This window comes from Eubalaena glacialis, chromosome 18 (assembly GCF_028564815.1).
Source record: "Eubalaena glacialis isolate mEubGla1 chromosome 18, mEubGla1.1.hap2.+ XY, whole genome shotgun sequence".
Lineage (NCBI taxonomy): Eukaryota > Metazoa > Chordata > Mammalia > Artiodactyla > Balaenidae > Eubalaena > Eubalaena glacialis.
The window spans coordinates 12,028,236-12,042,260 of NC_083733.1; positions in this window are offsets into that span (position 1 = coordinate 12,028,236).

Here is a 14,025-nt window from a genome sequence, read left to right on the forward strand (position 1 = left end):
TTCATTAATTGCTCTAGTTGCATTAACTTTTAAAGGCCACTGGGGTCCCATTAAGTTACAATTATCTTATGACTCCATCTGAGATGCTATCCCCAGGGAGTAGTTTGTATGTTAAAAGAACTTGGGGTGACAAAAGAGAGAAAGCATTACATTTAGTTGCAAGTTAACTCAAAAAGAATAAGCTCTGCAATAATAACCATAAAATCCATTTATTTAAAGCTTCATAAAATTTGACTGAAGTACTCTTAATAGGCTAGCCACACTCTTTTAAAAATGTGGCCATTTTTTGCAGCTTGATGAATCACAGTGCTTGTGAGGCCCGGGTTTGCTCCCAATGGATGGGCTGGTTAATATCATGAGAAAAGAATAAACAACTCTGGAACTTCTGCATCTTGACTCTGGTGCCTATCTTGAAAAATGCAATCATTAAACTTGGAACAGTAGAGAAAGACAGTGCATATTTCAGTAAAATAACTGCTTGAAAGAGATCTGACTATTGGAGAAAAGAAATGCACATATTTAAACAACAACAGCAAAGATCTGAAGGCACGACAGTAAGTAAAATACATTCAGTGTAACAGAATGTGCCTTTAGCTCCCATGAAGCTATACCTCTGGAGGATTCATATTTCTTTCAAATATTTCCATATACGTCTTCCCTCTCTAAAAAAAATACTCCCTCCAACTCATAGAATAACTTTAACATCATACCACCTCAAAACGCAATTTTTTCTCTCTTCATTCATTAACCAGGATTCTCAAAAGACTAATTAGACTTCTGCTTAAAAGAAAGAGATAGACTGAAAGAGGACAAAGAGAGAAAGCTTGAGCAAGCACATTAGAGAGACAGAATCAGAGCAAGACAGAGTCAGAGAAGCAAGAGGAATTGCTTTAAGAAATTAATGATTTTTTTTCATCAGAAGGTAAGGAGGAATGGTGACAACGCAGAATGGGAAAGCTGAAGTCTCTGGGCCTGCAGGGCATCACAGAAAGACACCTGAGAGGTTGTGCAGGGAGAAGCTCCAGATGTGTCAGGGGTAGGCTCCTCCAGAAATCAGGGACTTGTTTGAAACCTTGTGCACAGTGCAATTAGACCTTAAGACTTTCTCCTCCAACCAGGGCAGTCTGGTTCTTACTTTCTTTTACCGCACAGTAGTCAGATCTATTCTTGGGAGAAACTAAACCCAAAAGATTCCACGGTATGTTGTGTTCATTCTGGATTGAAAATATATGGTGCTTCTCTGCCGCCTTTCTGAGCATCACAATGTACACATTCCTGGTCCTAAGCAAAAGTAAATAATACTCCTTGGCGATGGGATAAATGGAAGGGGTGTTATGTTCTACCTTTGTAATGGTCAATTGACTAGTTGGCTGCCTCCATATTCTTTTTCTAGGATTTCATTTGTTTTGGTCCTTTGGAAGCAAAACTTGGAACTCTTTCTGCCTAACATACTATTATTAGATAAAGAATCCAAAACCACATTTCCCTGCATTAACCTATTTTATTTTCCCCATTACCACTTTGGTCCCTCTATTTAAGGGGGCCTTTTCTTTTCCAGGATGGCATGAAGTTATTGAACAGTTGTACTGTGTGATACAAATAAAAACAAATTGTAGGGAGGAGCTTCAAGACGGCGGAAGAGTAAGACGCGGAGATCACCTTCCTCCCCACAAATACATCAGAAATACATCTACACGTGGAACAACTCCTACAGAACACCTACTGAACGCTGGCAGAAGACCTCAGACCTCCCAAAAGGCAAGAAACTCCCCATGTACCTGGGTAGGGCAAAAGAAAAAAGAAAAAACAGAGACAAAGAATAGGGACGGGACCTGCACCAGTGGGAGGGAACTGTGAAGGAGGAAAGGTTTCCACGCACTAGGAAGCCCCTTCGCGGGCGGAGACTGCGGGTGGCGGAGGGGGGACCTTCGGAGCCACGGAGAAGAGCGCAGCAACGGGGGTGCGGAGGGCAAAGCGGAGAGATTCCCGCACAGAGGATCAGTGCTAACCAGCACTCACCAGCCCGAGAGACTTGTCAGCTCACCCACCGGGGTGGGCGGGGCTGGGAGCTGAGGCTCGGGCTTCGGTCGGATCGCAGGGAGAGGACTGGGGTTGGCGGCATGAACACAGCCTGAAGGGGGCTAGTGCGCCATGGCTAGCCGGGAGGGACTCCGGGAAAAAGTCTGGAGCTGCCGAAGAGACAAGAGACTCTTTCTTGCCTCTTTGTTTCCTGGTGCGCGAGGAGAGGGGATTCAGAGCGCCGCTTAAAGGAGCTCCAGAGACGGGCGCGAGCCACGGCGATCAGCGCGGACCCCAGAGACGGGCATGAGACGCTAAGGCTGCTGCTGGAGCCACCAAGAAGCCTCTGTGCAAGCACAGGTCACTATCCACACCGCCCCTCCTGGGAGCCTGTGCAGCCCGCCACTGCCAGGGTCCCGTGATCCAGGGACAACTTCCCCGGGAGAACGCACAGCGCGCCTCAGGCTGGTGCAACGTCACGTCGGCCTCTGCCGCCGCAGGCTCGCCCCACATCCGTACACCTCCCTCCCCCCGGCCTGAGTGAGCCAAAGCCCCCGAATCAGCTGCTCCTTTAACCCCCTCCTGTCTGAGCGAAGAACAGACGCCCTCAGGCAACCTACACGCAGAGGCGGGTCCAAATCCAAAGCTGAACCCCGGGAGCTGTGCGAACAGAGAAGAGAAAGGGAAATCTCTCCCAGCAGCCTCAGGAGCAGCGGATTAAATCTCCACAGTCAACTTGATGCACCCTGCATCTGTGGAATACCTGAATAGACAACGAATCATCCGAAATTGAGGAGGTGGACTTTGGGAACAATGATACATATATTTTTTCCCCTTTTTCTCGTTTTGTGAGTGTGTATGTGTAAGCTCTCATTTTGTGAGTGTGTATGTGTATGTGTGTGTGATTTTGTCTGTATAGCTTTGCTTTTACCATTTGTCCTAGAGTTCTTTCGGTCCATTTTTTTTTTTTATTACTTAAAAATTTTTTTTCTTAATAATTATTTTTTATTTTAATGACTTTATTTTATTTTACTTTATTTTATTTTATCTTCTTCTTTCTTTCTTTCTTTTTTTTCCCCCTTTTATTCTGAGCCATGTGGAGGACAGGCTCTTGGTGCTCCAGCCAGGTGCCAGGGCTCTGCCACTGAGGTGGGAGAGGCAAGTTCAGGACACTGGTCCACAAGAGACCGCCCAGCTCCACGTAATATCAAATGGTGAAAATCTCCCAGAGATCTCCATCTCAATGCCAAGACCCAGCTCCACTCAACGACCAGCAAGCTACAGTGCAGGACACCCTATGCCAAATAACTAGCAAGACAGCAACACAACCCCATCCATTAGCACAGAGGCTGCCTAAAATCATAATAAGGCCACAACACCCCAAAACACACCACCAGACATGGACCTGCCCACCAGAAAGACAAAATCCAGCCTCATCCAGCAGAACACAGGCACTACTCCCCTCCACCAGGAAGCCTACACAACCCACTGAACCAACCTTAGCCACTGGGGACAGACACCAAAAACAACAGAAACTACGAACCTGCAGCCTGCAAAAAGGAGACCCCAAACACAGTACATTAAGCAAAATGAGAAGACAGAGAAACACACAGCAAATGAAGGAGCAAGGCAAAAACCAACCAGACCTAACAAATGAAGAGGAAATAGGCAGTCTACCTGAAAAAGAATTCAGAATAATGATAATAAACATGATCCAAAATCTTGAAAATAGAATGGAGAAAATGCAAGAAACGTTTAACAAGGACCTAGAAGAACTAAAGAGCAAACAGAGATGAACAACACAATAAATGAAATTAAAAATTCTCTACAAGGGATAAATAGCAGAATAACTGAGGCAGAAGAACGGATAAGTGACCTGGAAGATAAAGTAGTGGAAATAACTACTGCAGAGAATAAAGAAAAAAGAATGAAAAGAATTGAGGACAGTCTCAGGGACATCTGGGACAATATTAAATGCACCAACATTCGAATTATAGGGGTCCCAGAAGAAGAAGAGAAAAAGAAAGGGACTGAGAAAATATTTGAAGAGAATATAGTTGAAAACTTCCCTAATATGGGAAAGGAAATAGTTAATCAAGTCCTGGAAGTGCAGAGAGTCCCATACAGGATAAATCCAAGGAGAAACACGCCAAGACACATATTAATCAAACTATCAAAAATTAAATACAAACAAAAAATATTAAAAGCAGCAAGGGAAAAACAACAAATAACACACAAGGGAATCCCCATAAGGTTAACAGCTGATCTTTCAGCAGAAACTCTGCAAGCCAGAAGGGAGTGGCAGGACATATTTAAAGTTATGAAGGAGAAAAACCTACAACCAAGATTACTCTACCCAGCAAGGATCTCGTTCAGATTTGATGGAGGAATTAAAAGCTTTACAAACAAGCGAAAGCTAAGAGAATTCAGCATCACCAAACCAGCTTTACAACAAATGCTAAAGGAACTTCTCTAGGCAGGAAACACGAGAAGGAAAAGACCTACAATAATAAACCCCAAACAATTAAGAAAATGGTAATAGGAACGTACATATCGATAATTACCTTAAATGTAAATGGATTAAATGCTCCAACCAAAAGACAGACACTGGCTGAATGGATACAAAAACAAGAACCGTATATATGCTGTCTATAAGAGACCCACTTCAGACCTAGGGACACATGCAGACTGAAAGTGAGGGGATGTAAAAAGATTTTCCATGCAAATGGAAATCAAAAGAAAGCTGGAGTAGCAACTCTCATATCAGACAAAATAGACTTTAAAATAAAGACTATTACAAGAGACAAAGAAGGACACTACATAATGATCAAGGGATCGATCCAAGAAGAACATATAACAATTGTAAATATTTATGCACCCAACATAGGAGCACCTCAATACATAAGGCAAATGCTAAGAGCCATAAAACGGGAAATCGACAGGACACAATCATAGTAGGGGACTTTAACACCCCACTTTCACCAATAGACAGATCATCCAAAATGAAAATAAATAAGGAAACACAAGCTTCAAATGATACATTAAACAAGATGGACTTAATTGATATTTATAGGACATTCCATCCAAAAACAACAGAATACACTTTCTTCTCAAGTGCTCATGGAACATTCTCCAGGATAGATCATATCTTGGGTCACAAATCAAGCCTTGGTAAATTTAAGAAAATTGAAATCGTATCAAGTATCTTTTCCAACCACAACGCTATGAGACTAGATATCAATTACAGGAAAAGATCTGTAAAAAATACAAACACATGGAGGCTAAACAATAAACTACTTAATAACCAAGAGATCACTGAACAAATCAAAGAGGAAATCCAAAAATATCTACAAACAAATGACAATGGAGACACGACGACCCAAAACCGATGGGATGCAGCAAAAGCAGTTCTAAGAGGGAAGTTTATAGCTATACAAGCCTACCTTAAGAAACAGGAAACATCTCAAATAAACAACCTAACCTTACACCTAAAGCAATCAGAAAGAACAAAACAACCTCAAAGTTAGCAGAAGGACAGAAATCATAAAGATCACATCAGAAATAAATGAAAAAGAAATGAAGGAAACAATAGCAAAGATCAATAAAACTAAAAGCTGGTTCTTTGAGAAGATAAACAAAATTGATAAACCATTATCCAGATTCAACAAGAAAAAAAGGGAGAAGACTCAAATCAATAGAATTAGTAATGAAAAAGGTGAAGTAACATGAAGTAACAACTGACACTGCAGAAATACAAAGGATCCTGAGAGATTACTACAAGCAACTATATGCCAATAACATGGACAACCTGGAAGAAATGGACAAATTCTTAGACATTCACAACCTTCCGAGACTGAACCGGGAAGAAATAGAAAATGTGAACAGACCAATCACAAGCACTGAAATTGAAACTGTGATTTAAAATCTTCCAACAAACAAAAGCCCATGACCAGTTGGCTTCACAGGCGAATTCTATCAAACATTTATAGAGGAGCTAACACCTATCCTTCTCAAACTCTTCCAAAATATAGCAGAGGGAGGAACACTCCCAAACTCATTCTACGAGGCCACCATCACTCTGATACCAAAACCAGACAAAGATGTCACAAAGAAAGAAAACTACAGGCCAATAACCCTGATGAACATAGATGCAAAAATCCTCAACAAAATACTAGCAAACAGAATCCAACAGCACATTGAAAGGATCATACACTATGATCAAGTGGGGTTTATCCCAGGAATGCAAGGATTCTTCAATATACGCAAATCAATCAACGTGATACAGCATATTAACAAATTGAAGGAGAAAAACCATATGATCATCTCAATAGATGCAGAGAAAGCTTTCGACAAAATTCAACACCCATTTATGACAAAAACCCTCCAGAAAGTAGGCATAGAGGGAACTTTCCTCAACATAATAAAGGTCATATATGACAAACCCACAGCCAACATCGTCCTCAGTGGTGAAAAACTGAAAATATTTCCACTAAGATCAGGAACAAGACAAGGTTGCCCACTCTCACCACTATTATTCAACATAGTTTTGGAAGTGTTAGCCACAGCAATCAGAGAAGAAAAAGAAATAAAAGGAATCCATGTCGGAAAAGAAGAAGTAAAGCTGTCACTGTTTGCAGATGACATGATACTATACATAGAGAATCCTGAAGATGCTACCAGAAAACTACTAGAGCTAATCAATGATTTTGGTAAAGTAGCAGGATACAAAATTAATGCACAGAAATCTCTTGCATTCCTATACACTAATGATGAAAAATCTCAAAGTGAAATTAAGAAAACACTCCCATTTACCATTGCAACAAAAAGAATAAAATACCTTGGAATAAACCTACCTAAGGAGACAAAAGACCTGTATGCAGAAAATTATAAGACACTGATGAAAGAAATTAAAGATGACACAAATAGATGGAGAGATATACCATGTTCTTGGATTGGAAGAATCAACATTGTGAAAATGACTCTACTACCCAAAGCAATCTACAGATTCAGTGCAATCCCTATCAAACTACCACTGGCATTTCTCACAGAACTAGAACAAAAAATTTCACAATTTGTATGGAAACACAAAAGACCCCAAATAGCCAAAGCAATCTTGAGAAAGAAAAACGGAGCTGGAGGAATCAGGCTCCCTGACTTCAGACTATACTACAAAGCTACAGTAATCAAGACAGTATGGTACTGGCATAAAAACAGAAATACAGATCAATGGAACAGGATAGAAAGCCCAGAGATAAACCCACGCACATATGGTCACCTTATCTTTGATAAAGGAGGCAAGAATATACAGTGGAGAAAAGACAGCCTCTTCAATAAATGGTGCTGGGAAAACTGGACAGCTACATGTAAAAGAATGAAATTAGAACACTCCCTAACACCATACACAAAAATAAACTCAAAATGGATTAAAGACCTAAAGGTAAGGCAAGACACCATCAAACTCTTAGAGGAAAACAAAGGCAGGACACTCTATGACATAAATCACAGCAAGATCCTTTTTGACCCACCTCCTAGAGAAATGGAAATAAAAACAAAAATTAAAAAATGGGACCTAATGAAACTTAAAAGCTTTTGCACAGCAAAGGAAACCATAAACAAGACGAAAAGACAACCCTCACGATGGGAGAAAATATTTGCAAATGAAGCAACTGACAAAGGATTAATCTCCAAAACATACAAGCAACTCATGCAGCTCAATATCAAAAAAACAAACAACCCAATCCAAAAATGGACAGAAGACCTAAATAGACATTTCTCCAAAGAAGATATACAGATTGCCAACAAACACATGAAAAGAATGCTCAACATCATTAATCATTAGAGAAATGCAAATCAAAACTACAAAGAGGTATCACCTCACACCAGTCAGAATGGCCATCATCAAAAAATCTACAAAAAATAAATGCTGGAGAGGGTATGGAGAAAAGGGAACCCTCTTGCACTGTTGGTGGGAATGTAAATTGATACAGCCACTATGGAGAACAGTATGGAGGTTCCTCAAAAAACTAAAAATAGAACTACCATACGACCCAGCAATCCCACTACTGGGCATATACCCTGAGAAAACCATAATTCAAAAAGAGTCATGTACCAAAATGTTCATTGCAGCTCTTTTTACAGTAGCCAGGACATGGAAGCAACCTACGTGTCCATCGACAGATGAATGGATAAAGAAGATGTGGCACATATATACAATGGAATATTATTCAGCCATAAAAAGGAACGAAACTGAGTTATTTGTAGTGAGGTGGATGGACCTAGAGACTGCCATACAGAGTGAAGTAAGTCAGAAAGAGAAAAACAAATACCGTATGCTAACACATATATATGGAATCTAAAAAAGAAAAAAAATGATCAGAAGAACCTAGGGGCAAGACGGGAATAAAGATGCAGACCTAGTAGAGAATGGACTTGAGGATACAGGGAGGGGGAAGGGTAAGCTGGGACAAAGTGAGAGAGTGGCATGGACATATATATACTAGCAAACGTAAAATATATAGCTAGTGGGAAGCAACCGCATAGTACAGGGAGATCAGCTCTGTGCTTTGTGACCACCTAGAGGGGTGGGATAGGGAGGGTGGGAGGGAGGGAGATGCAAGAGGGAAGAGATATGGGGACATATGTATATGTATAACTGATTCACTTTGTTATAAAGCAGAAACTAACACACCATTTTAAAGCAATTATACTCCCAATAAAGATGTTTAAAAAAATTGTAAAATTTAAATAGTAATATATTTTATATTTATAATTAAACAACTATCCATGTGTCACGATTTCCACTGAGAATGAGGATGTTCCTTAGCCCAGTAACTAGGAATTTCAAAGAGGAAGGACACCCAGGCAGACAGGGTTTGACCTCATATGTTCATCAGCTTTATATTTCAGGAATTACAGAAGCTAAAGTGTTTCACATTAGTATGCATTTAGGATATACATCTTCAGTTTACATTATGCAAATGCATGTTAAAGAGAGTGAGGGCAGGTTTTACAGAAGTATACAGGACTCTGAAGAAAGAGGTAAATCAAGATATTAAACTAATATTTGCAAAATGTCACTGCTAGTAGAAAATCCTAGGAATTTCAGCTCAGATATGAATTCAGAGAAGACATTTGTCTTCTAAGTGGATAATCTGCAAAGATCAGTGGTCTGGTTCTCATTATGGGCTTGAGTGAGTCACAGGGAAAAGTTCGCTACAGCATCAGGATATAGCCATTGCTATGCTCTGAAGAGGGCCCTCACCAATTCATGCTGGTACCCCAATCTCAGACTTCCAGCTTCCCAGACTGTGAGAAATGTTTCTGATTTTTATAAGCAACCCAGACTGTGGTATTTTGCTATAGCAGCACAAACAGACTAAGACAGCCACTATAAACTTTAGCATCACCATCTACCTGAAATCTGCCTAATCAAGATAGGACCATGTATTAGAAACAGTAAATTTTCTCTGACAAACTAATGCCTTCAAATGCTTCCACTACTTAGATCCTTCTGATGAGTTAGATTTTAGTTATTTTGACTCAGTGCAAAATGGAGTTGACACAGCACAACCCAATAATGCTAATTAAAATCATAATTATTACCAGAATATGTGTAAACAATCTTACATGCAGACTCTCTTCTGAGTTGTTTTATTTGTGTTTATTAGGTTATACTTTCTCTTTAAGAAAGGGATCGTTAACTGGAAATAGACGGACTTCTTGTTTCTCTGCATTAGTTTGTCATCGAAATTGAAGTTTTAAAGAGAAATGGTAGCTATTATTTTAGAGATCTGTTCTAGTTGAACACAGACAACTTCCAGAAACCGTCTCCTTGCATATTTCCCTTTATGGTTCTCCCTCTCTTCCCACCAACCAACCTGATCCGTTTAACAGGACCCAGCCTCAACTTTCAGGACAAAGAGTCTCATTACACTTGCAATGGCTAATCCCAAACTTTCCTGTTCTGCGGTAGTTGTGATCACCACTTCTAGAGTGTGTGTTTGTCTGTAAGTGTCCTCCATTAAGTTATCTTTACCCATTGAAAAACCTAAACGTCTATCTTTGAATAATTCTAGGTTATTGTCACCTTGTCTCTTATCTTCTCAGACTGTGAACAATTCCCCCTCCATCTATATGGCTACCTTGAACGCATTTATAGAGGGGCAATGTGTTTCCCCTGAGCTTTCTTCTTTGTACCTGATGATTGCCTTGCTGGAGGGAGGCGGATGGAAAGGAATCATGTATTCTTCACCCTTTAAAAAGTAAAGCAACTCAGATTTAAGATGTCACACTGTTTTATTGGAAAGTATAAAAAGAAACTGTTTTACGGTGTCATTACAATGACACGGTGCAAGGGCTGGCTCTAAAAAATACCTCTGCCTTGGGAGACCAAATAGTTTAAGGCAGAAGCTATCAAACGATCTCATGCTAAACTGTTTATCCATCAATGGAGAACAGAATTGTTTTCTCTAATGGAGCATCTTGTCTTGTTATACATTTATTGAATATTGAAATCACCACTGTGGAAACTAGTACTGAGGGGAAAATTCATGTGTCATTTGATAATCTAGTTAAGGACACATGTTCCAGATTGAACAAAGTTTAATCTCAAAAGTGAGAGACAAAAACATTATTGAAAGATTTTATCTCTATGCTAAGGGTTTAGCTGCCCCCAAATGCAAAAAATTAATAAAATATGTTTTACTTACTTCTGTTTTACTTAATAATTACTCTCTTGGACTGACCAATCAAAAATCCAAACAAACAAAAACTCTTAACTCCCAATAGTTTTTACCTAAAAAAAAAAGACATTTTCTTGGCTTTTTTTTTTAACACTACCTTGATTCACCATATACAACTAGATCCTTAGAAAAACCTTTTACACATGTGTCTTTACATAGTGTATACCATGCACCGAAGTGTGGTAAACACATTCTTTCACTGAAATAACACAGCCCTTATTCACATAGATAACCAGCATTCTAAAAGCAAAAACAGACAAGTGAGAGTACATCAAACTAAAAAGTTTCTGGACAACAAAGGAAACAATCAACAGACTGAAAAACAACCTAAGAAATGGGGAAAATATCTGCAAACAATATATCTGATACGGGGTTAACTTCTAAAATATACAAGAAAGTCCTAAAACAACACAGCAAAAACAGAAAAAAAAAAAAAAAAACTCAAGTGGACAGACGACCTCAATAGACATTTCTCCAAGAAAGACACAGAAATGGCCAAAAAGTATATGAAAAGATGTTCAACATTAATCATCCCACACTCGATAGGATGGCTATTATCAAAAATGGAACCCTTGTACACTGTTGGTAGGAATGTAAAATTGTGCAGTCACTATGTAAAATAGCATGGAGGGTCCTCAAAAAATTAAAAAGAGAACTACAGTATGATCTGGCACTCCCACTTACTGAAAGAATTGAAATCAGGATCTCAAAGAAGTATTTTCACTCCCATGTTCACAGCAGCATTGTTCACAATAGCTAAGATTGGGAAACAACCTAAATGTCCATTAATGGACGAGTGGATAAAGAAAATGTGGTATATACATACAATGGAATATTTTTTAGCCTTAAAAAAGAAGTGAATCCTGCTATACGTGACAACATAGATGAACCTGGAAGACATTATGCTAAGTGAAATAAGCCAGTCGCAGAAGGACAAATACTGCATGATTCCACTCATATGAGGTATCTAAAAGAGTTAAACTCATAAAAACAGAGAGAAAGGGGATGTTTGCTAGAGGCTGGAGGGAGGGGGAAGTCACTATTCAACAAAATGAATACATTTAGTTACGCAAAATGAATACATTCTAGAGATCTGTTGTACAACACTGTGTATAGTTAACAATACTATAGTTAACAATACTGTATTACACTCTTAAAAATTTGTTAAGAGGGTAGATCTCATATTAAGTGTTCATACCACAATAAAAAATTTTTCACTTTTATTTAAATTTTTAAAAATGTTTCTAAGAATGCTTGTTGTATATGTGAATAAGGACAGTGTTAGTTCAGTGAAAAAATGTGTTCAACATGTGGCAGTGCATGGAATCATAGACATTTTTGAAGCAATATGAACAATGAAGATAGTTTTTTTATTGACATTTTCACTGTCAATAATCAGGGAACATGATATTCTTAGAATCCAAACTGGATCACTGCTAGAAATTCTTCAGTGGTTTCTACTGCACTCAGAACAAAATTCATCTTTCTACCATGGTTTATGGTTTTTGCATTATGTGGGTTCATGTCACTTTTCCAGCTTCCTCTGTTGGGCCTACTCCATCCCACCCCACCCCAGCACACAGTGCACTTATGACACTACTCCTCTCTCAGCTGCTTCCAGATACCAAGCTCTTCTTCCACCTCCAGGCATTGGCACATGCTGTTCCCTTTGCCTGGAGTGCTTCCCCTCTCCACTCTTCCAAAGGATTGGCACTTTTCTCTGAGCCCTAAATTAATTTGTCCATAGCTTTTAAAATTTTTATTTTACTTTACTTTTTAATTTAATTTTATCTTATTTTATCTCTTATATCTTATATGTGCCCCTGATGCACAAGTACAGGAGCTCTGTGTGTTCCCAATTATTTCAACACCACCCAGGACAGTATGTGTAGGCACACAAGATACATATAAAGAATGAATTAATTAATTAATGATTTTAGGGAAACTTTTTAAAGGTGAGTCTTATTCTTTTCCTCAGTATATAAACTCACAAGACCATGTGTAAAATTGTATGTTCTAATAAGTATTCAGCTTCCATCCATAAAAACCAATAACCACATATTGTTCTTTTCCAAAAAATAAACATGCAATCCCCTCTTTCCCTCCTCCTCCTCTTTCTTCTTCCACCTCTTTGAGCAGCAGGAAAATCTTAAAGTTTGTGAAGGGAAACAATCATTTCATGAGCATGTGATAGGTATATTACATTACACATCACTTTATTCCACAAATGAGGTTTTTTCTATAGTCTGTCCCATAATAGCAGGTTTTGCCTAATGCCAAATATTTGGATCACGATCCTCACAATGGGGACTAGATAGAGGTGTGAAGGAGGCTGTGCAAATCAATTCTTAACACTAGCAGCACAAAGGAGTGTGCTTGCTTATTGATTTGATAGAGAGCCAATAATTATCCTAAGGTAGGTCAGGTCTGTAATCAGAAATCAGAAATTTTAACTTTAGAAATCTTCAATTCAGTCTTCTAAACTTCAAATGGCATTCTACTTCAGCAAACTACTTCAGTGAAGCTAAAGAATGTTTTTACATTGATCTAAAAAGATGTACCCTAGCTTATAAGCCCTATTCAAAGCTGTATCTTTTTGATTCCGGACTACTAGACACTTTAGTAGATTTCTTTTAATAATAAGTACTTAATTACACAGCTAATATCTTAATAAATTTCTGTAACAATATTTAAAATAGGTGAACCAAATTAGTTCTTTTTCTCCAACCCACAACCTCAGTCTCCCCTGTCTCAGAAACCATTGTTATCCCTTATCCCTGCGATGTGTGTCCTACAAGACATTCTGTACTATTTAGGAATGCACACATCATCCTATACTAAAACAGAATTCATTTTTCCATTTTAATACAATACTTTGCATATTTTCACCTTGCTTTTCTCCTATCATAATATATCTTGCAAATTAGTCTGCAACAAATGTCATATTTTGTAACTCTTCCTAGTCATAGCAATATGGTTGCTCCTTAGTTACTTTTTTATGCCCTACTGCTGGACATACAGGTTAATATCAGAAAGAAGAATGGCAGTGTCATAAAGCATGCACATTTAAAACTTAATAAATGCTACCAAACTTCCCTCCATAGTGTCTATACCAATTAATAACCCCACTAGGATTCAAAATATCTGATATATACCTTTATCCTACTTGATATTAGCAGTATGTTTTAAATTGTCATTCTATATAAAAATTTGTCATCCTATTTAGGGAAAATTTTTCAATTAATTTTTATTATAAAATATATGA